Source organism: Glossina fuscipes, unplaced genomic scaffold (genome assembly GCF_014805625.2).
Source record: "Glossina fuscipes isolate IAEA_lab_2018 unplaced genomic scaffold, Yale_Gfus_2 59, whole genome shotgun sequence".
NCBI lineage: Eukaryota > Metazoa > Arthropoda > Insecta > Diptera > Glossinidae > Glossina > Glossina fuscipes.
The window spans coordinates 1,620,908-1,646,570 of record NW_023998431.1 but is presented as its reverse complement, the minus strand read 5'-3'; the positions used below and the strand labels follow the sequence as shown (position 1 = coordinate 1,646,570).

General features: G+C 33.4%; 1 protein-coding gene across 2 annotated transcripts in view; it reads right to left on the bottom strand.

The window, feature by feature from the left end:
* LOC119637349 overlaps positions 1-25,663 on the bottom strand; it is a 59,670-nt gene that overhangs the window by 6,789 nt on the left and 27,218 nt on the right. The gene's annotated exons all lie outside the window — the stretch shown is intronic.

Here is a 25,663-nt window from a genome sequence, read left to right as displayed (position 1 = left end):
TTGATGTTTCTGCTTTCGTAACGAATATACATCTTTCTCTATAATTCTGATCGTCATTGTGCCTTTATGCGTCACAATTTTCTGACCTCTTAACCAACCAAAAAAAAAAAAACCGAGCATGAATTCTGTTTGGAAAGGACCAAGAGTATTTTGAGTGGGTCAGTTGTCTTTCTGTGTATTGTGTTGAAAATGGAGTAGATTAGGAGTGAGTGCATAGTGAGGAAAATAATAAAAAATTCCACTTCCATGCTGACAAAGTTCCCTAGACCTAAATTCTCTATATGAAACTTGGGGGCATCATATGAAAAATCATGGCTTTTGGCTTATTACGCTCACTATTCGACTTAATTTCATCAGCTGTCCGTTCGAACGGTATCGCTTATTTCGAGTGGATCATAAATTATACCCCCCGGCCAATATACTCAAATGCAAGTAGTAACCGCGTAAGGAATAAATAAAAAAGTGTTACCTTCGACGTTATAGTTAATAGTAAATGGGTCACCAAGTACGTACCATGGTTATTTCCTCTTTGGTATATTCTTCATCATGCGCTACATTTCACAATCACATTCGTTTGAATTGAATAGATAAGGTGAGAAAAGATCCTGCAAGTGGCCTTTCTGGAGCACAGAACTGTTCCTATTTAAAGCTCAAAAGACTAAGTTTTGCACGTTTTATTCTGACAGCTTACATTAAGACATAAAGCGTGAAGACCTTGCTTTTAGTTTAAGAAGTTATAATTTTAATGATGACCCCAATATAACGTCGTATTCGTTACGCCTTATCATGGCGGCAGCAATATGTCGACAGCTTAGAGAAATGCAATGTAGCCCTGAAGGCACCAACCATTTTGTCCCTTTTGGATGCGTAATTAAATCAATAAAAAATCAAAAGAAATTTATCAAAAACCTGGGTAATATATTTCTTGATGGTGTTGACGAGCTTAAGTTGGCTTAAGTTATATCAAAGTCAACATGAACGTGACATGATTCTTTAGGAGGTCGCAGAATAGTCATCATAATAAAGTTGATTGCATTCCCGTGACAACAAGTGGGGAAAATAAAGTGCAATGAGTCCTTTTGCCTTTAGAGAATGCAAAGGGCGCTTTATTCCTGAAAACGATGAACGACTTATGGAACGAAATGGCTTATTGATTCCCTTACTCTTAACTCCATACTTTAGAATGTTGTTATTTTCTATTTTTACTCTTTTCAAATTAATTCGATAGATAGAAAGAAATACTTTTTAATTATGACTCACAAATTGCGAACCCAAACGAATTAAATTTTAATGTGTGGAAAGTATCCGAATATTTGCAGAATAACTAAAATGTTCTTAACAATACAAAAAAAAAATGGCATCCTTTCATAAATGGTTAGGTTTATGACGCATAGATATATCATTCAAGTCTCTGGTCTGATACATCCACGACAATACTGTTGACAGACACAGGTCGTATTTGTTGAAATGAGCTAACGATATATTGATATAGAAATATATTCTTATTATTTTTTTCTCTTTTAGGTCTCTAGCACTGTACAATCACAGAAGAACAGTCGTTCCGTATATAATAAATATGATCATTTTAGATATTTTCAAGCTTAATCGGCGCACTTGCAAGCTTCCATCACATTTTTCCTTTATTTAAGAATTCCAAGCCCGTATCCTAGGAATGCATATAAATGAAATCTTCCATATACTTGCATAAGCACTTGCATACATTCGTATATATGCATGGTTAAATGAACTTTTGTTCATTTTTTTTTTCCTTTTGTTTTCTATATGTAGATGTTCAGGATACGATGAGTATGCTTCATATACGAAACTACCTAGCCGTGGCCATAGGCGTTTGTGTCCTTTTTTTACATATGCTATTTCAGAATCTATATATATATATATGTATGAATGTCCACATGTTTTCCACGTTTCATTGCATTCAAATATGACTGTGCAATAAAAATATGTGCATATTTATGGTTACATTTGGAGCAAAATATGTCGAGATGAATATTTTTATAATTGAGTGTGAACAAACAATCATAAATGGCAAGACACAGGCAAATAGAAAAAAAAAAAAAAAAAAAAAAAAAAATTAAAAATAACAAAAAATTATTCACAGCCACCAGCAAATTTTAAATAATTAAAAAAAAATAAATATTTTTTTTTATATACGAATCGAGTTGACTAAGCGTCCGAATGCGAATGTTCAAGAAATATCTTATCGATGTGGAATAAGAAAACTGAGTTCGCTTTACAGCAACTCTCGGGCATCTAATGCCTTAAACAAAGGTAAAACTGTCCTTATGATTTTTCTACAACTACCCATCACCACTCTGCATTGACAATGAATGAAATTCGTGCGAATACATGTGTAACCTCCAAAGGGAGATTCAAGATATGCCTACCTTCTGTTATACCGATTGATTCGCGATCGTTTTCAGGATAGGTTTTACCTTCTGTCTTCGCCTGACTGTCCGCTTATCTGATGTCCGCTTGGTTCAACCTTCATTTTTGCGGTATTTTGACACCGACATGTTTTGACTTAAAGATGAACACTGTTGAAAGTGAGTTCGTATACTAAACTAACGTAGAATATTTAAGCCGGATGCGAGACCACTTTTTGAACCTCTACCTTTATAAAGATCCTACGACAAACAAGGCTTTATGTGGTAAAAACGTGTAATGCTTATTATTTATGATGACAGTTGACCCATAATAAAAATTTGATACCGAAATGAATTGTTCGCATAGATCTATTATACAGCGATTATCATGAAGAGTAAGTCTTTACAGGGCAACAAAGTGTGACTTGCAGATTTTTACGTGAACAATACATGTGGAATAATAGGATTTTTGAAAAAAGAAAAAAATTAAATTTGCTTTAGACTATCGCGGTGCATATGTTGAGCATACGCCTATGAAAAGAATGTCTTCATATGGAAAGAAGCTTTAATTTTTGCCGTACATTATGATAAACATTAGTCGAAGTTGGATAGGCTATCGAATGATCGGCCCTATGCGACTGTAAAGTTTTTATTTGTTTAACAATTGCGAATGACTTAGTTAGTCTATTAAGACCATTTCGATACTGAATTTATATATTGACGCTGTGGAGCGTAATGAATAGTTTTCAAGCAGTAGTTAATAGACTACGGAAATTCGATTTTTCCGTTACCAAGTCCAATAGGCTTATTGACGTTTACTGATATATATATCTCGATCAAATTGTACGTAACTTTTTGCTAGTTTTGTTAATATCCATAATATGATGGAATAGGAAAAAGGATGCATTAGACAAAAACTCAAATTAGGCGAAACTGAATATGTCGCTAATGATCACCGACTAAACGTGTTGACTTATGTAAAAACTAGTACTCTATAGTTGCTGCTACGAAAGAAATGAAATAAATTAGCAAACATTCACTCTCACTGTCAAAATATGCATAATGATTAACACTTGCGTGTACGGTATTCGATTTATAAGTATTTAGGTGAGATGATAATGATTGATGACGTGAATCACGGTCACGGTTAAATAAAAATGAGTGCAATACATTGCATTCCAAAATAAAAAAAATAAAGATGAAAATCAATTTATTGAGTTAATTAAATCCAATTAAAGCAAGCAACAAAAAACATTTATTATTATTATATACATTATAGGGTATACATCAGATATAAAAAAATATTTCTTACAAAGAGAATTCAACGCATTCAACGAATGAAATTTTGTATTTTTGATTGGCATACACGGCGGAAGCGGTCATGAATGTATTTTTGATGCAAAACTTTTTTTTAGGCAGACAACCTTAGCCATAAACATTTTTGCTTTTGTTGCTCTTTCGACTTACCACCTCTTGTAGCAGGTGTATGTTAAGCCTGTACGAACATATGGAACACTCAAAATTACTTGAGGTGAACTAAATTTTTGCATTTGCGCATGTCGATCTGTCTATCTGTTCTATGAGTTTAATCTACAAACCGCAATATTGGAAATTTTTGAATGAATTTTGCCTAAGGGCATAGATATGCTATTGAAAACGGATCGAATTTGGACCATTTCAACGAACGATCGTAGGATTCTCTATATATTTTGAAAAAATTCTCTATAAAAATCGATGAAAAAGTGTATGTTACGATATTTAATGAATGTGTAAACGATAAATCGAACGGGATCATGGGTTTTGAAACCTTTCCCATATGAACTTTCTTGCAAAAAGTAAGTCCCTATATGGCAACAAAGCTTAGATTTTAACAACACACGACCGCAATTTCTCCAAAATTGTGATTTCACAAATAAATTTACTATACACAAAAGTGGGCCACATTGATCTGTTTTTTTTTTTGCAATTTCCCTTCCACATAGATGTTTTCTTCTGTACGGTTACGAAAGGTATTCCGTTATATCATACGATGCAGCTGGGCAAGAAAGGGAGAATAGCGCAGTGCTTTTAAAGATCGGTGTTGACCCACTTTGACGTTATAACTTAACTCTCTACTTGCTTTCTACTTATAGCAAAAAAAAAAAAAAAAGAAAAAAAAAAAACACTAATTGTTTCCTTTTTTTCTGGTTTGTAATTTTCTTTATGGCTTTCGATTTTATTGCAAATTTTGTTATTGACATTAAAATCTCCTGATTGTGTTCGATAATTGAAAAGTTCAAGTGAAGAATTTTTATTGTGATCAGACGTACGATAGAAAAATAGTTGAAACATTATTAAGTCCTTTGTTTAGGCTATTTATGTCAGCCAATTGCAGCTTGAACTGTTAGACAAAAACAAGATTACGGTGCTTTTGGGAAAGCAACTCGACAGAACATCAAACAAATGAATACATAATTTAACTTTGTAAAAGTGTTACATACATACAGGCGTCCCCCTGTATAACAGGGTATTTCTAAACCATGGTTGCACTGCAATACTGTGCAAAATTTGCAATTTTTATAGCACGGTTTTGATAGAACATTACTTAACGAAGTCGAGACTGTGTTCGAGTCATTTTTTTTCAATTGTCTTTTGCCTTTTTGATGGAAAAGTGATTAGCGAAGAAAAGTTTCACTTAACTTTGATTTGCAACTTTTAACGTTGTAATCTTTATAAATAACAACTTAAAGCTAGCCTAGGTCCTAATAAGTTTTTTCATTTATACGGATATGTATATGCTTTCTTGTAATATGACCAATCACTCAAAGGTTATCTCCCTTGAAAGAGGAGAGGAAAGGGAATGTTGAGACAGAGCACTCACTATAGCTGCGACCAAAGAAAACTCTACCAACCAACTTGAGATTTGAATCCAGGAACACTCTGACTTTGTCGCCGTGATTCTTACCTGCTCGACTGTTCAGGCGAATATTTGGAACGAAGCTTTAGCTATCGAAAGACCTTTACAGAACGCACGACGCCTTGATTTATAATATTTTAAAGTCTCGTAAGATGCCCTTTCGATTTAACACGCAACACATTATTTTCATTTGATTATATCCAAGTTTGAATTATGTTATTCTACATTACAGTTTATCACATAGCGTATCACATAGTTTCGATACAGCACGGAACTATTTAAACGTGTCGTACGAGTTATGTGTGCACTTTCATTTAATTTTCAGGCAAACGTTACAATTTAGACAATAATAATCAATAATAATATTGTGTTAGTGTAAGTACTTACAAAAGACTGTAATATGATTTCAAATAATGGTATTGCAATTACTAGTGAGATCTAGTGCGCTTTACTTCTTTGGCTTTCAAAAATGTCGTGAATGTAGGATACGGTGAATTTTTCATATAAATATCGCGGGTATAATAAAATTATGAAGTTACATTTCTTTTTTTTATGTTTCTTTTTTTAATGAGTGGATAGTGTGTAATCTTTGGCCTCTATGTAGAGTTTCATGTCGATATTTATATTAAATTGCTGCAGAGTTGCATGTGCACTTGTACATGTATAAAAATTAGTTTCTTCGATATCTGTGAAGCAACGCGTGAGCCTGACGACAACCACGCCATGAAAGGCATGATTACGCGAAATACGACTATGACCGGGAAATAATCGGTAAATCGCGCGTACATCGTGCACAATGTGATCTAAGAGCGAATAGAACCGTGCCGAAAAGTCCCTGAAATGTCAAGTTCATGTTCATAATTTTGTTTGATCATTGCTGTGTTGTGCATTGACACTTTCTTCCGCCATGTCAAACTGGTAATAATGAATGTTATTTAAGTGTTACGAAAGCGAAGAGACCATGAGAGGAGACTAAATAAAGATTTTTCATTTCAGAACATGTTCACCGTGCTCACCTTGATCACATTACTAGTTTATATATCTTACCAATAACGATATAAATGCGCTAATCAATACATAAACGATTGGAAACTGGATAAACGGTACATTCAGTCCCAAACAGATCGTCCTTTTGTTTTGTTTCATATATATACATATATATATATAAAACTTTAAATATTAATTGTAATCAGTTTAAACAATGTTATTTTTATTTAATTTTTTTTCTCTTTCACCTTTGCTTTTAAATGACTGAAGCTGGTTAATATCAGTGTTAAATTTATATATAGTTTTTAGTTATTCAACCTAGTTTTTTATCTCTTTATATAATATATGCACGGAAAAATAGCCAATCTGCGTACATTTATGTACTGGTTACGTTCTTAAGCTGGCAGGTGTTTAATATTTTGAATTTTTGCGCTTACTTTGCTTACATATAGATTCATTTTTTTGCGAAATAAGGTTTATGACAAAATCTAGATTTTGCATATGTTTGGGTGACAAACAAAAACATGACCTCTTTTTTTCAATTTTTTTTTTTTTTTTTTTTTTTTTTTTTTTTTGATTTTTTTCTTTTCTTCTTTTTTGTGCAAATAGCAAAATATGTTTGCTTAAGCTAAACACAAACACACACGCAGCCACACGTTATAAATAACTAAATTTCAGACTCTTTAGAAGTGCACTGAAAACTTTGCCTTTGGTCTATGCATGCAATTCATAGTGCATTGCTGGTTGTTCAGGTGCTTCTTTAACTGTATATGTTAGTATATATATATATGTAATGGAAATATTCTTATTGTGTGTGCTTTTATGTTGCTATTGCTGCTGTTGTGTTTACTTCCGCAACCAATAAAGGGAAACGATTAATAAACGCATATGTCTGCAGGTTGTGAGGTTGCGCTGCTGTTTCATTAAACGTTAAGTTTTTGCACTTTTCTCTGATATTAAAATCGTGTTGGGCGGATAAAATGTGTACACAAACGTGAAGCGTAAATGCTAACGTAAATGCGTGTATAGGTATATTGAATGTATGCGTGTTTGTGTTTGTCTTTAGGTTTATGTTTATGTTCTTGTGCGAGTGTAAATGTATGTAATTTGAACATTATCATATGAAAACTGTTTTGAAAATACAAAGACATTTGAACTTGTCACATATGTTGTTGCTTTAGTTGTTGTATTTGTTATACGGAAAGTGAACAAGAAACTTTGTCTTCTTTGCTCTTGATTTTCACCTGTTTTTTTTTAGTTTCTCATACACATAACTATATGTGTATGTACGCCTGGGTGTGTGTGTGTGTGTATGCGTGCATTTGTTTGAATATGTAAATATATAGTTTCATCGAACATCTGCTCTATAGATTGTTGTTAACTTTTCTTACGTTTTGTGTTGTTGATTTTTTATGAAATTTTGCTCATTTGTTATGCATCATAAGTTCTTTAATGATACTCACGAGATTTAAACGCAAAAATTTTAACAAATAACAATAATAATAACAACAAAAATAATACCATCGTCGTCAACGACATATCAACAAAATTATAATGTGTTTTCTTTAAGAACCTAGTGACGTTAAAATTATTTGCAATTTGTATTCAATTTTCATATATATTCTCGTTTTCAATACAAAAACGGTTTTCAGCGAGCAATGCTTGAATAATAATTTTCTTTTTATTCGTATGGCATAGCCAACAGCCGTAGTAAGAATCTATATGCGCTGAAAAATTTATTTATGGATAATATTTATGGGGCAAAATAAAATTTTCATTAGACATATTTTCCTCACAAAATCGTAATTAACTTAATGTATGTATGGCCTGGCACTTGACTAGCTTTTATTTCAAAAGCATTTCAAAACAAAAACAAATATATTTTAATTATAAAAGCGCGGGCATACAATTATACTTATCTCGCGTCGAATTTTAAATTCACACCGTCTGCAGCATATAGAAGAGAAAAATTTCACTTTATATCTTATCTACCTACCTACCTTCTTCTTTGTTTTTTCTTATTCATATCAAGTTGATATGAGTTACGATATTTTGGAATATATCTTTAATAGCTTTACCGCTATGCAATACAAAGTTTTGGTGTTTTGTCAAATGCGAATTCCTACACATTACGTCTGCTGAAGTTCAAGTATTTTAAGTTAGGCTTGACTCTAACTCTGGGTTAGGCAGAAAGTTGTATTATCAGCTGTTTTCGTTGCAAGATGAAAAGAAATCTTTATTAGGAATAGATATCAGAGGTGAATTACGTCATCTATAAACCAGATTAATTGATGAAATTACTGATGGATCTTGCATCGATGCAAGAGAAATGGATGGATAAATCTGTCGTGAAGACTTTCCCCCAGTAGTCAGTATTCTCTAACCACAACAGTCGAGGCAATGACGACGCAGATAGTTTGAAGACTCGGCTTCATTTGAGTTCTGGTAATCCTGGCCAAAGTCAAGATGAAGCGAGCTCTTATCTTTACTCAAGAGTTTGTATAAAAAGGTGTTTCAAATGAATGAATCGGTCACCATTGCTTCCAAACAGAGAGTAGGGCGGTTAACACCCACCATTGTAGGTCAAAGACCATTAATCTTGAAGAATAAAGTTGAGAAGTACCTGCGCTGATTTTTAACTTATTAAAGACTTTTCATTTGAATCAAGGCGGACTTATTACGAAAACTTGAATGAATGTGATGTTTTATGTGTACCATATGGACCCATCGTTTTCGCGGGTCTTCACCTATATGCGCATAAATATTGTGCTTCGCCAAGGCCAGATTCTATTCGAACGCAAATTTTTGTTCATTTGTGTTTCGAGAATTATTGTATTATAAGCTTTTTATGCCCTGCTCCATTGGCGGTACAGGAAAACACACTACCAACTACTACTACATATATATATATATAGATATGTCTATATACATATATGCACATAAATTATGTTTATAGATATTTTATGTATACAAACATATATATATATACAGACTATTTCTGCTACGATTTAGTATATATATAGCTATTTCGACCAAGAGGTGTATTTTGTCACCTTTGCGTTTGAATTCAAATAATTGTTAAAACTGTCGAGATTTAAAATTATCAGTTAAGTATAGATAATTTGAGTAATATAATGGGAAAGAACAATAATTAAAAGATATTACCTTCTTAATTTTTTGATTTTTATTAGAAAAATAGTCAAACATCGTAATATCATGAACTGAATGAACTTTCAGTTTCGTGCATAAAAACTAACCCTTTTATGAGGAAAGAAACATTAATTATGAGAACAGCATTGTAATAAAATGTTTTCCTTATTCAATACCACAGTTTCTATAAATCAATGATCGCTCTACTCAGCCTTTTCCACACCTATACTTTTTGTACCGCAAGCACGTTCCCTTTGCTCTATTACCTGAGCAATACTTTATCTGGCACTTTTTTCATATTGCGTGGCATGTTCTCCTGACTGGAATAAAAAATCTTTACGTGAAATATTTTCACCCGTCATTTCTTTGCACGGAACTCATGCGTTTATCCGGCTAAGACCGGCGGGAGTATTGTAAAATACTTGCGTAGCGCACCTACGGTGTTTACATATCACGCTCTACTTCCTCTCCATTTGGCGGATCATATTGACACGAATTTTGTGCTACTATAAAATTTAATGGTTTCTGGAAGTTTATCGTTTCTTTCGATCGTTACGGATCAATGTGTTGAACTTAGCAGACGTATGTTTCTGTTCGGCTCCGTTTTATAGCTTGTTAGTGTGCAGTCATTCAACATATAAAACTGCGTTGTAAAGCGTTCCATTTCGTCTTTTTGTTTTTTTGCAGAAACTTTGCAGCCAGGGAAGAACTTCTAAAAAAAGTGTCGGCGGTAACGGTTCTGCCGCAGTAAATGCTTCTACCAGCTTCAAAACGACAAACTCACCTAATGAAATTGATATCGGTTTGTGCATGGAAACCCATGCACAATATATTTGTCTTTCATATTAGACGCTAACCAAAAATTGATGCCAAATTTATTGGATTCGTTCGGCACTTGTACTTGGTGAATCCACTTCTAGCTTTCGCTTAGAAAAGACGTTCATCCACTATGATATTTACGGTTTGCTACGGTAACAGTTTTGACTGTTTTCAATGAGTGCATTCCATACTCATGATACTGAAGCAAATTTATCGTTCCTCCACGCATTCTTATTATTAAAATGCAAATTTCGTAGCCTTTCTGTGAACCAATTTCGCGTCATGACGTTTGAAAAGAATTAAGTACCCTATTATTTATTCCTTAGAAATGATGCCTTAACAACCGCTTGTTCATATGCATCGCGAGCATATAAAATATCTATAAATGCTTGTAATTTATGTCAAGATAAGCTCCATTCTTTCCCTAAATTCCATTGTACTTCCATTTCCGTACATTTTGTAATATGTTCTATAATACGATTGCCAAATACTAAATAAAATGCGGTGCTTGCTTGGTCCATCATAGTGCTTCGCTTGACGGGTCCAGCTGGACTAAACACACCTTTGAAAATGATATGAAGAGGTGGTCTGCTAGAAGAGGAACATATTTCGATCTTTCTACAAACAGTTCAATACATCAACAACAATTTCAATATTTCGCCGTTCATTGCTTTCTTCACTATCGTCTTTAGAGTCCGTCAATATTCTCATTCTCTTCGGCCCTTCACTTATTTATTTTTGCAACATTGCGAAAAACAAGCAAATATTAAAGTATATTGCAATTGATATGATGCTGCAAAATGGTGTTGGAATTTATATGTAAAACGGTTTAAAGTAAGACACTGCTATGAAATCCTTAAGGCGTCAAAGCACACATCATGGTTGAAATAGATATACCATACGCACATTTCTAGATCCAAAGTGAACTGGAGGGAACTGATATCACTGAGTTCATTTAACAACTGTTGTTTGGAAAGGTGTCTTTTAATACCTCCTGGTAAAAATAGTGATACACACACATATTTATATATATATTTATATATATATATATATATATATATATATATATGTATAAATTATTATGAACACATCCAATATCCAGAGGGACTTGAGACAAAAACGCAAGAAAGCTATTCGGAATCGATCCGAGCTTTTATACATTTTGATGAAATTTGGCACACGTAAGAGTTTGGCCCTAGGACAAACACTATCGGATCTGAACACTTTCTTGTCTACTTGCCTGCATAACGCTATATTTTAAAAAATCGTTATACGAATAGCTGCAGAATGGTGTAGGGCATCTACAGGTGGGCCGTGGCCAACTATAATGTTTTTACTGGTTTTCATTTTCTTTTTCCTTAGAAGAAAACGTCAACAGGTATCAGTTTAGACTCAGCCAGTCACACTTCGATTATTTGTAGCTGCCTACACACAGCATCTATTAACGTTTTAATATAAGACATTTTAATTCGTGGAGATATTAGCGAATTAAGCAAAGTGTTAGCTCATAAGCAAAATTGATTACTACAAGTTCGTATCTTTCTATCTTTCTGCTATCATGGCGATAGCCCGTTAAAAGAACGATATACGTTTGGCAGCGACCCATTTTCGTATTTCTTCAGCATTTCGAAACGACGTGGTAATCAGTAGGCTGAACGCTGATGAGCACGCTGTGTGCAGCGAACGCTCCTGTTCGAGCAGCAGCAGTGTATGCTAGGCCACTCTTGCAACGTGTAGCCGAGTGTTGTTATGTATGACTTTGCGCCTGTTAATCGCTATTCCTGATCTTTTCGACAATAATGAATGGTTAAATTTGTTCAACTGACGTCATGAGACATGGATGGAGTAACAGTTTTGTTCGGTTTTAGTACCTCGTCGTACGCTACATATTAGTGATCCAATCGTAGCGAGAGCAAAATTTTATGGGCATGGATATTTCACTTTGACGTCGATTTAGCTCCCTTGAAGTGGTACATGACTTTATGCGCTTGGCATTTTCACAGTACACCCAATTTTCATCGCCGCTCACAATACGTTGCACAAAAACCTTCGCTTTTTGCCTTTCAAATAATGAAAGCGCAATGTGCGCTTTCCTTCCTTTTGTGTTTTTACCATCGCATGTAAACGTCTAGAGATGGTTGATTTATCAACTGTTAAGTTGTTAAAAAGTGCTTTCACTCAGCTTAAGATGGATAGGCAGGCTTTCGTCTAATAAGTCTTGCAATATATTGTTTTTGAATTTTTTTTGGTCCTCCGTTCTTTGTCATTGACATCAGTATAACCATTTTTAAACTGTTGGGATATGACGGAGCAACATCACCATACGCTACGAAAAGTGTTTAATAGCCTTCTACAAAAGACTTCTTCAAATCAAATAACAAAAGTTATGAATGTCGAGAGTGTAATTTTGAGCGATTTTGAGAGATTAGCGTCTGTATACGCTAAATAACTCAATGGTACTAAATGGAAACTTGTTTTTTTTTTTTATGTAGAGAAAGGTCAAAATAAGCGAATCTGACCATTGTGTAAATCGGTGGTACTACGTATTACTTTATCATCTTTTCACCAATAGGTGTTGCTGATCAAAATACGTACAAGCACCTATTATATAAGATCCCAGTCCATGGGTATTACAACTAAGTGCCCGAGTTCTCCTTCTATGATAAGGAGGTCAGGGTCTCTGTAGTAAAAACATTTTTCTATTTTCGAAATAATTGACAATAATATTAATTATGAGTTTGCAACAAGGCACATGGCAGACTGGAAATTATTTTAAGGAATACTACTTATAATATTTAGCAGATAATTGAGGCAGTCGGAATATTAACCGTCAACTGATTTATTTAATTTAGAGCGATTAATAACGTTCTGTTTTTTCGCTTATCAACCAACGTACGCCGAGTCTACCATGCAGGCTGTATCTATTTCTACGTTCATAAATACGGCTGCAAGCATTCGGAATAACGTCTTAATGAATTGAATGGGAATGGCAACCGGTAACAATAAATAAAAATTGAATTTCTTACGGCTATGGATGAATGGAAAAAATTCATACTCTCTTCAAACTGTGATATATTAGTCAAATGATAGGTAGGTAATCTTTGCTGAGACGTATGATAGTTTGTACTTGAAACTCATAACCTTAAAATAAAATAAAAATGTAGGTAGCCTCAAATGGATGAGTAGGTATATACAAAAGTACAAAAACATTTCAAGGATTTCGCTGGGGGTATTCGCGGACAGTGAACTGGCGGCAGCTTGCTTAATTAGCAATAGTCTGGGTTAAGTTGGAGTTGAGATGAAAATGAAGAGGTCACTTTGTCAACAATAGCCTAAAGATTCTAGGGACGTGGTAATAACATGTCTGTTATCCCAATTATAACAGATCCGTAAATCCGTAAAGCAAGCAGACGCTTCACTTCACCAAGTCAAGCTGATTTATAATTCATTAAGCACATCAAACAACAAGCACATTTGTGCTTGTATGCGTATCATAAAGTAACGAAAGTGTTTGTACACAACGGCGAAGCAAGAGAATGTTATTCGAAGAAATCAATGAAAGAGGTTGTGGCATTTCTTCACTAATATTCCTATGCACTTTTTTGTTTAAATGAATTTTATTAAAATAAATGTCTGTTATATTGTGCAAGAGACATTGGCAATTGCGTTAATAAAAATAGTGTATGCAACTACTACGATTCCTACACGAAACACTGTAGGAAGCGATTCTACCACAAGCCGTGATAATACTCACTAATTAATTTGTCGGTATATTTTTAACACTATTTTGAGGAATCGGGGAGGAGACACATATTTAGACCTGGTAGCAGGAATTACCGTGAACATGGGAGATAATATCAGTAAAAGTTTTAGCTCTTCAGGCTTGGCAAGTATCTTATCTAGAATAATATGGTATACCTTAGAACGTATCTGTAATATTACTGTTTCTTCACAGTTGATTTGATGTACATCGGTACGTCAGTTTATTTACCTCTCTGTCGTCTAATGTTGGAATACTCTGGGTTGCATAAATTTGGTCAGAAGGTTGGAATTTGACACATCGTCAATATCGAGTTTAAAACTAGACGTTATCTACCCGCAACTCCACCGATAATACACAAAAGAAAATAATTTACAATTGATAGGAAATATTGGTATGAAATTCGATATATTTGAGGATTGTTGCGGTGAAGAAATGAGCTGACGGGTCGACATAAGTTAAAAATTGTAACTTTCACATTTACAAGAGCAATTCATCGAAAGTTAGAATATATATTACAGACTTTATAAAGCAAATCGTTTTAATTGATCAAACAAACCGGCCACAATTATCAATCGATTGCCTTAAAATGAATAGAACTTTCTTTCTTTCTTCTCGAATCACGCATCATTTCTTATATATCTTGTTTCAATCTCGACGAGTAAGTTAGAAAGTAAATATATTCTATAAGAACTTAGTCAGATTATTGTTTGCCTCTACCGATATGACAAATTGGATGAGTTCGATGTACAAATTCTCAATCGAGTATAGGTTAACTCATTGATAAAATAAAATATCTTAAAATTTATTTGCAGTTTGCAATAATTTATTCCTATATACGAAAGAGATAAGCCTCTAAAGGAGATAAACCTCTTTTATGTTCATAATTCGAAAGAATATATATATATATATATATATATAAAAAGTTCCATAAATTATTTATTTTTATAATCTAATTATTTATTTATGAGAGCGATTTAAAAGCCTTTTAAATTAATTTTCAACTTCAATAAAATTTATAAATTATTCGAACATCTTATGAACTATGGCAATTTATTAATTATTGACAACAACAACAACAATAAAGGAAAAAAAAAGAATTAAATAAAATACTACACGATAGAATTTATTAAGAAAGAAAATAAATAATAAATTGTGTGCAATTATATCACAAATAAACAAACAATAGCAATAACTGTAACAAATACAATTGTAATCGCAACATGTATAAAGCATATATATGTAACATGCATGGAAGATGCATCGATCGAATGGGTGGCGAAGGCCCTAAAACAAATAAAATCAGCTAAAGTAAATCAAGAGTAAATAAATAAATAATTTCACAAACATACACAAATATTCATAGACATGCATAAACAACAACGCCAACAACGGCAACAAACAGAAACAGAACAAAAAAACAGAAAAAAAAAAACAAAAAACAAAAATATTAAGGGTATCCACATACACGTACAAAATGCTGATAATGTGTAAGTCTTTCTCCAATCCATTAAGTACAGAAGGGTACGGGTAAACATATTAAATACCTTTCACGTAACTGTCTTTTTAAATGATTGCTTTTGATATTAATCGTAATTTTGTATTTCACGCTTGAATATTGCAAGCCCTCTCGTAAAGTAAGGCCGTTGAGCTATTTTGCTGCGATGAAAAATCTTAAAAGCTTATGTTATCCGCAATAATCGACAGTCCTTCAAATCAATTGTTTTTCTAGGAATCTTTGGAAAATTCTTTCAGCTTGCACACGGGATCGCAGTAAGGCGAGACCTCTATGTTGCACAAATCTCTCTTCTTCTCTCTCCTTTCATGGTTTCATTGATTTCGCAAATCGCCTGCCATTTGTCAGAAACGTGCATTTAATGGAGCCTTTTTCTTTCATAGATAAATTCCCTGGGAGGGTATTCCCTTTCTCTGCAAATTTTATTTGATCATTCGTAAAACCACGGATTGACTTGCAAAAGTTCTCATCGTCCTATTTTTGTAAAAAATACGGAAGCTTTGCTACCTTGAATAAATAAAAATCTGGGAACCTTCCCATAAACAAAGCGTTTAGTGGACTTATTGTCTAACTATTAGTTGGTAGTATATTGTTCTAGTTTCGTTATCTTCAACGCAGCGAGAAATCGTTACAATGGTCACTGTTCCCGCATTTATTGTCCTCCTTAGAACAGAAGAAGTAATCCTCGCTTGGACTCATCTGAAAATTCATCTCTATACCAGTGTCAGTCTATGATGTGTTCACATTGCAGCATAAGCATTGCTGTCCTTGAACTGAATTCGGTATTTATGAACACTAGCCTGAGATAGTAAAACACTTAACTATTAATGTTTTTTATTAGCAAAGAAATCTAAGCAAAGACCTTTCCAGGTTTCATGATGGATAAGGAACTCGTAGCAACATATACGTTGCCCTAAAACTGCTAAGGATCCTTTAAAATATTTCGAAGCAACTGTGCTTTATATCTAGATAGCTGGAAGAATATTTAAGCGCACGGTATGGGGTTGCTTTGCCAATGGCAGACACAAGGTCTAACGTTGACTTTAAGCATCATACAATCTATTTTTGATCTCAGACAAGCGCACACATTTACACATACACAAAAAAAAGAGAGAGATGGCGAGAGATCAAGATAGAGGCAATAAGGCATTAGGTAAAAGATTTTTTCATATTTTTTATCCTCTGAATTGGAGCCTTCAGCCTTCCCGATGAATAAGCACGTAAATGAGAAGACATCAATTGTTTTAGAATATAAAAAAAAAAAAAACAAAATAAATTAGAACCGGCAGTACCTTAAAAAAAAAAGAAAGAAAATCCCTTAGCACACTAACGTATTAGTTGGTGCCGTAAAGCTGTTTTTCTGTCTCGCTGCATATTATTATATCGAGAATATTTAACGATACTTTAACAATCGCTTTCGTTCTCCTGCGAAAAGTTTATTGCAATAAACAAAAACTCTTGGCCTTTACTTTGTTCGAATTCGTTCGTTCGGTCGCAGAAATTCTTTCCTAATTTTATTTTAAAAGTTTTACTGTTCCGTCGGTAAAAGCATAGCACTTATTGATTGACCACCTATGCCACCATCCTAGCTCTTGCCCTTTTTGACCATCACCATGTTGCAGAAGTTCTGGACCCGCAGACCAGCTTGCCCATAATTCTTGCACAAATTATATGCTCACCATATCTGAAAGAAGTCAGCCATGTCTCACGAAAAAAAAAAAAAAACCAAAAACGAAAATCGCTTACAGGCCGCGATAGAAACAAGATCGTAAGTTTATGAAAATCTCACAAGTGTCGCCCTGTGGTGCAAGCGATTTCCATCGGCAAATATCCTATTAAGAGAATCTCAGATTCCATTCAAAGCGAAAATTTATTTTAGCTTGTTTTCTTTTTTTTTTTTTTTTAAATGAACTTTTACCTTTTCATACATGAAATACTGATACAAAAACTTTGAAAAGGACTTTCACTACTGAGATATCGCAGAGTATGCGTAAAATTTCGTAGCATTCACAATTTGCACGAGCGCATGAAAGCCTATATTATATTTGTCGCAATCAATTTTTAGCTTTAAGGGAATTACACAGAATTGTTCTCGGTTGGTAAATTAAATTAACCAGTACAATAACAACAACGATATAATAGTAAGAAAGAGAAAAAAAAAAAAAAACGAACGGGAAAAATCGAAAAAAAAAAGAACAAACGAGTTACAGTTTAACAACATAGAAATACACTTATAAAGTTAAAAATATATTCGTACACATCCACATAAACCCAGTTAATATGTATATATATATATATATATATATATATATATATTTGTGTATGTGTAAATGTATGGCAAATAAAATGCAAAACGAAAGACAACCTGACTTTATTATTATTTTATATTTTATTATTGAAATAGCAAAAGGGTAAAAATATTTCACATATGTGCGTATATGAGTATTTGCATGTTATATATATGTACGTATAATATAAATGAAGGCAAACACTTTGAGATATAGAGAGATAGAGTTAAATATATGCTGTTACAAAAACAGTGCATGCAAATACCTTTAAGCATATGTGTGGATATGTACATGTACATGTATGTGTGTGTGTGTGTGTGTGTGTGCGTATAAGCAAGTGCGGAAATTGTGAATAAACATAAATCGTACGAAAAGTAAAAATGTAGAAAAGAAGCAGAGAAAATTTACACAGTATTTAAGGATTAAAGGAATTATACAGCAACTAAAACCACATAAATGCAATGAATTGTTATAAAAGTGAACAACCGGCCGGGAAAAAAAAAAAAACGAATAATAAGAACAGGTAGATAGATATGCAAAGATGTGCATGTGTATATGCATATATATATATATATATATATATATATCTATGTATGTTTGTAGAGTGTATAGAGTATGTATTACTCGATGAAAAAACAACTATATAATAGGATAATATATTTGCATATACACCTGTACGAAATCTACAATAACATAGGGAGAGTGAGATAGATGGCATAAGTACTTGTATCCAATAAGTGAGTGAGTAACTGTTCAAAAATTCATTTTGTATTACACACACGTTGTTTGAACGTGTGTTTTTTTACGCCAAATACATACATATGCACGCATGGACATATAACATATACACGCGGACGCGTACAACAGCATACTCATATAGTATACACATATATATGTTCACATACGGTTGATACGTTTGTTACTGTTACTGTTTTGGAAAAATGAAAACATTTACGTACAATATCAAGGATATTGCACGTCTGAATGCAGAGCATAGTAAATGCTTTTATTATGAATGTATGTAACCCATAATCCACCATGCGGGTGTCATCATAACACTCAAACCAACCGAACAAGACATTCCGTAAAAGTGAAAAAATAGTGAAGGGGCGACAAGATACTATAGCATATGAATGAGTATGAATTACACCAACACTCTCTACGTGGCTGTACCGTTTTCGTATAATAGCACTTATAGCCATCCAAACTTGCCATGTTTGCTGCTGAAGGGTAGATGTATAGCAAATATACATGTAAATATAGATGTAGATGTAGATGTGTCGATCTGTGTTTGCAAATGCTTGTGTGTAATGTTAGGTGAACGAAATGAATGCAAATGCGATTGAGTTGATTTACAATCTGCAGACAAGCAAGCTACGGTGATTATACATACATACATATATGAACGAACGTATACGTCTACCAAAGAGCAGTAGCAGCAACAGCAACAGCAACAGCAACGGCAGCCGCAACAGCATCTTTTTCTGTATAAGCATTACCGGCCGTATGTCACATGATTGAGGTTTTCTTCTCTTTTTTTTCTGTTGTGTATTTTGTTTTTTTGGCAAGCACACACAATTGTAAAGCTCATACGTTCGTTCGTCCGTTCATACATACGTAAACGGTAAATGTACATATATAATTTCAAATTACTCCAGATACGTAACGAACCAACTATAGTTAGTAGCTGTTCGAGCTTTTTTTTTGCTTTTGCTTTCGATTTTTTTTTTTTGTTTTTTTTTTGCTGTTATTTAGTAAACATTATTATAAAATGTTTGTCTCTGCGTTTTTGTTCTTATTGTTGTTGTTCTTACTATTATTTATTTATTTATTTATTTATTTTTTGCTCCTGCTTTATTTATGGTCACATGTTTACTTAGAGAACTCATGTGATTTAAATAAGTGTTTCTACTGTGGCTTTAAAAACATATACCAATGATAGTAATTTTATTGTCTTCTGGCCGTTAAGTTATCAACACACGTACAAAAATTTTATACAGTTTTACGTACAAATAATATTTGAAATGAATTTCTAACATAACATCTTTTGTTGTTTCTAAACTCTTGCATTACATTTAAATAACAGTAACAACGACATGTGTTTTTGTCATTTTCCCAGCAAGTGAATGGTAATTTAAGAGGGCACAAGCACATATATATCCCATGCATGCCTTATATTTATTTTGCCTATAAATGTATGTTAAGAAGACAGTCATGTTTACATTTAACTAACTTGTTGTTCGCATACGAGTATATGTATACGAATAAATATATATTTACAAATGCATACATACATATATATACTTGTACAATATTGCTTGAACCATTATGTTTAGTGTATTTATTATATTATACGCACCACCAGAGTGTACTCAATTTGTCATCCATTTCGTAATTCTCAGCAATACAATACAATACAGATTAGATTGTCGAATTTACATTGCGTCAATATGCAGATTTTGATTATTATGTTTATTTATTGTAGATTATTGTTACCATATACGCGGATGAATCAAGTGAGCGGAACGAATACGAATGGACTACGAATCCAAAGTTGCATTTAATGGACTTTTCCATAAATCGGCATTTTTGTGGATAGGATGGTTTTACTGAAAACACATCGCTAAGGCATTCAAGTTTTCAAGCGATATTGTTAAAGGATTAATCGTGAAACAGGTGACGCTAATCACGTTAACGCGAGCATTTATAAAAAAAACTTCAAATGAATGCGGACGCTTCGTAACATTCTCACGCCAATACCCAGTTAAAGTGCAGAAGGTTAAGAGAAGTGAATTTGTTGGCTACGGGCCGTTTTAGTAAGTTGATCATCTTGCTCACAATTTCACAGATCAAATTATAAAAATGAAATGCTTTTCACATGTATACAGATTTAATGAAATAATACGTCATGTCGCACTCGAACGAATCGGGTCGTCTTATTTTATAGGGAAGTATCATTCACTAAGACCTTACCTTTATTCATTCGCACGCGAGCTATTGACCGGCAAATCGTTAAAAAGCAATGATTTTGATATAGTAACATGCGTTCAGTTTCAGCGAATAAGCGGATGACTATACCTGGCGTGGCTCGTTAAACGTTTTCATTTCCTACACTAACCGGGCACCATGATATACGATGTCTTTATAGCAACAACTAGTCTTAAAACCCTAAATCTTTGTATTTGACTTACAATGTACGCAAAATATTTCTGTATTTCCTTTACGTAGTGGCCATCCAAGTTTCGCCTTAACCGAGGCACAGTTTTTTCACTTATTTTTCCTTATCTTTTTTTTTTCCAAATCATGCGTAGAGCAACAAACATACACGTTAAAGTTTTGTGTAACTTGAACGTCATATCAACACAATTTATTCGACTTTTAATGTAATTTTTATACTCGGCCGTAGCTAAAGCTGTATTGTATTTTGCCCTCAAATGTCTTGTCGTATGCTATTAAATTGTCTCCATATTGTGTTTATTATTTTTGCCATTAATTTTTAATTGTTTTAATGTCTTAATAAAGCACCTTTTAAAGGAAATACTTTAAAGCAAACAAACCCATACACCTATCCCATGCTATTTTTTTTTTTTTTTTAGAACATTAAATATTAGTAATGACTACTCGGTTGTAGCTATTGCTAAATAAAATTCGTATATTTTTCTTCATTACCGCTACATTAAATATATTTATTATATATATATATATATTTTTATTTTTTTTTTTTTCGATTCATACTAATGCTCATTACAGATCTTGTAATCATTGGTCACAGTGATGGAACGCAAAATATCAACTGTGTTACTTTGCCTAATAACAACAAAACCTTTTCATTGTACATGATCGGCCGATTAACTTGCTTGCTTAGCCGAGAAAATCATTTCAAATTTTCCGTAAATAAAAGTTTTTTCAAGTCTAATGTAGATTTCTTACCTATTATTCGCTGTATGAATAAAAGTGTGTTGCTAGCACCTATTAGGTGTAGGTGGAATCAGTTAAGTTAATATAGGTTCTACGGCAATCGTAATAATTTCATTCGCATTTTCAACAAATACAAAGTAGGGTGAATGAAGTAAGTGTAATATAACTGCATGACATTCATGTTCAAGTCTCGCTGCGTATATGCTTAGAGTGTCTCAAAATGTCGTAGCATACAAGAACTTATTCTACTTTGGTGAATAAATAGTTGCTCACTGATGTATGTATGGAATGTTTGATATTTTCAGTGACGTTATCTTTCTTATTGTTAATACTTTTTAAAGCAACTTCTAGAGTAGTAATGAAACCAATCATTAAAAATCTTTGCAGATCCGATTTCCGTATTTCTCACAGACCAATTAATTCAAGCAAGCGAATAAAATCCCATAAATTTCAGATAGTAAGCCAAGCCTTAGAACCTGAAGAATTGAAAATATCGTGGTCAAAACGCGAATTGCCACAAAAAAAAAAAGTAATAAGAACGAAAAAAAAAAACACTTTTCAAATATTTTCTTTCATAACGGAAGGAATTTTGAAAACTTTTCCAAATGCTTGACGCTTGTTCACCTATTCGATTTCTCTGCATGACAGTCTAATATGCAGATCTCTTTCGGATAATGATTCATATATTGCCTTTATCAGCAAGGAATGGTGAATGGCTCATCTTGTCGTTTATTACGTAACTGTTATTTTGTTTCTATTTCATGAAATCACTTCTATCTCATTAGCTGTTTTCCATTTAACAAAACCAAAGCGACATTTTTTACGAATAAGTAATTCATAACAAACGATACAAATATGTATGTACTTATATATAGCCAATTACGTGAGAACGCGTTTTACTTCTGTTAGGAGAACCGATTTGTTTATGAGTGAAGGCAAACACTTGCGAAAGAGTGTCGACGGGCACTAATTACCGCTCCAATTTCTTTCAACGATAGTCGGAATGCAGGACAGGGTCGCTAAACCGACAGTAGATCACCGCCACTGTTAAAATATTACGCATATTTTAGTATTAATGATTGGATAGGACGTTTTACGACGATTAACTTGACGACGATTAACTTGACGAGGCTGCGAAGATGTTTAATAAATTCAAAATGATAAATCTAATCTGCATTTTTTTTACTTAATATAATTAGAAATCTAACTTACTACGTACGTACGTTACCAAGATTAAAAGAATGGTTTTGATATTTGAAACTCTCATGCGAGAAATTATTTAAATATGCAACAATCACAACGTAAAACATTCAGCCAACTTTTTAATAGAACAACAACTATCTTCTGGGTCAAGTAGGAACACCTTTATATTATCACACACATTTAACCGCCTCTTTGGACAAACGATGGCTTATTATCCCTTCAGTTTATATTGGAATACGTTATTGCAATGACCTTAACATTCTTTCACGATCCTGTACGTAGTTTGAGAAGAAAATTGGCCTTATTTTTATAGAGGTCTCTAGGCAATTGCCGGCAGTTATAGAGCAAGGTGATTACTTGAACAGCCTTTTTAATTCTCTTTCTGGTTACCTTTTATAGCTAATGTTATTACATACATTGGCAAAAAAAAAAAAAAATATATATATATATATATATTCAATATCGTTGCTTACTAAAGCATATTAATTAAGTAATAGTGTTTCATATTAACGGTTCAGGAAGCGCTAACAGATCCGTCCATACATCGCTAGCGTTTTTTATCTTTTATCGATCCACGTATCTATCGTCTATTTGGTCTTTGTGCTGCATGCGCGGTGTGTTGAAAATATTTTTAACTTTCTTTCTGCTTTTCAGTTCGAAAATTTCAGTAGTTTTAAAAACTTTTGGGACAACACCGACAATGAGTTCACTAATTTTTTAGCCTATAATCGACGTACGTACGCACATACGTATAGGTTAAGTTAAATCCATTGTAGTTTTCTGACTTTCAATATTAAGTCATAATAAGTATCGTTGATGTGAAACGTGCACTAGAATTATCTTTCGTCATCAGGGCTTTTCACTTTAAATGAACATTTTTCTCAGTCTTCAAATTTAATTTAGAACTGAAATAAAATTGCATGCAATACTGCTCCCAAAAGGCGATAAAAATATTTCATTTAAATTGCACGACTTTATCGAGTTAAGTTATTAGTATTCTAACGGATATCTGCATCAAATTTTATACCAACGGTTTTTTACTCTTATCTGGAAGAATGCATTCCGAGGTGAATCATAGACTCATAATTTTTGGTGAGATAGTTTATAAGTACCATTGAAACGTTCCGAAGTATATTTTGGAATGGAAGAAGCAAGAGTTGACTGCCCAATTTATAGCTTCACGCAAGCGACGCTTAATGCTCCAAGAGTATTTTAAAAGTATTAATAATAGACCCCCGAACGATAAATGAGAAATATTTTGTGTGATTACATCTTGATTACAGTAGCATTAAGTTAATAAGAGCTAGAGTTCTGCGGTCTTCATTGTTCAGAATGGTTTGTCCTAGTAATTCAAATACCGCGTTTGTATTCTAAATTAATATCTGCTCCATCTAGGCTTCACAAAATAGTTATACATATGAGAACGACCCGTTTTATAACGTTCATTAACCATTTCCCGTCTGTCATTAATCGCTGCATTGTATTGATGTTTGTAGACAACGCTAAGTTGTTTTATCCTGTTGTTCGTAACAGAAGAGTTTGAAATAATTAATCGAGATGTGATTAATTTGTTGAATTAATTTTTGTGAAATTATGTGAAATTAATCTGCTAAATTCGAATGTTCATATATGTAAAAAATATACATTTTTTACAGATCGTACCGATGAACAACTATTGAATTTACAAAAAAAAAAAAAAGAAAAGAAACCATGACTTTTCATCTTTATCGCTTAATAAGGCAAAAGATTTCCTAGAATTTGTAAAAAAGTGATCGAAGAACTACGATGACCTCTAAATAATTAAGAGCTTATACGCTATACCCGTGGCGCTAGTGGTTGGGGCTTAAAATTACTCTTGTGTTGTATAATTCGTACGAAAATAATTCACTTTCTCCGTGTTGCATGGATTCTATTGCATTCATTGCACCATCAAAATTAATGAAGGAAGACATTGATTTTTCGTTTTTGCTTAGAAAAATTTGCTTTGCTTTTTAAGGTCCGAGGTTCCGTTTAAACTTCCTTATGATCACGCTATAGATGAAAAAGAAAATGTGCGTCATTCAGATTTCGTTAATCGTTCCATGAGATACGAGGTTAATGTCCACACTTTGTGCTCGATGGCTTAATTTAATTAAATCCTATATATTTTATGAATTATATTTAGTCAGTGACTGGCACCTCCTGTTTGCAAGATCGTTATGCAACTAAGAGGGCGCTTGCTAGGGTACCAGGTATGAGGGTTCGAATATGGTCCAAATTCCGCAAAGTACCCGGCACTCGTCGTTTTCATGTCAACTTTTCGCAAACAACATTCATAAGGCTACACTTTGTGCATGCGTCTGGATCCAATTGTTCACTATTACTCCGAATTTTCATATGCATTATGTGCACAACGTTTTTACGCAGTCATTCCTTGTACATTAAAGCGCAAGCGCTTATTCTTTGCGCACATGACTTAGCTCTGTGATCGATGCGCTGACCTCCACGGATGCCATAGTTTTCAGACAATCAGGATTATCGCTGTTACGCGTGTCATTGTGTAGACCTGCACTCGGATTATCTAGGAGGACTTTTCTCCCGTGAAATTCAATGTACAAGGAGCTAAGCCCTTAGGTACAGCTCCTAATTAGAGGAAGGATTGAAAATTTTAAAAAAAATGAAGATTAAGCTTTTCGCACGATTGTTGTTGGAGTCTACACCGTAAAAATAGTTTTATTCAAATAGTAAAAGAATGTTCTTTTA